We start from the raw sequence: 216 nt of genomic DNA on the forward strand, positions 1-216 counted from the left end.
AAAAAAATGGGTCCAAAAAAAGCAAAGTGCTCCAGAAAGGTCACATATTCAGGAATAGAGCCAGGACCAACTGGATTCCTTGTTCGACTTGCTGTTATTCAAATTTGGTTTTGAGACTTTCCGTAGTGACACCTCACATTCACTGCTTTATCTTATTCCATGCTTCTTTGCCTATCACTTCTGAGAGTTTCTAGTTTTCCCTATATACATAACTGC

Source organism: Galeopterus variegatus, unplaced genomic scaffold, assembly GCF_000696425.1.
Source record: "Galeopterus variegatus unplaced genomic scaffold, G_variegatus-3.0.2 Scaffold14683, whole genome shotgun sequence".
Taxonomy (NCBI): domain Eukaryota; kingdom Metazoa; phylum Chordata; class Mammalia; order Dermoptera; family Cynocephalidae; genus Galeopterus; species Galeopterus variegatus.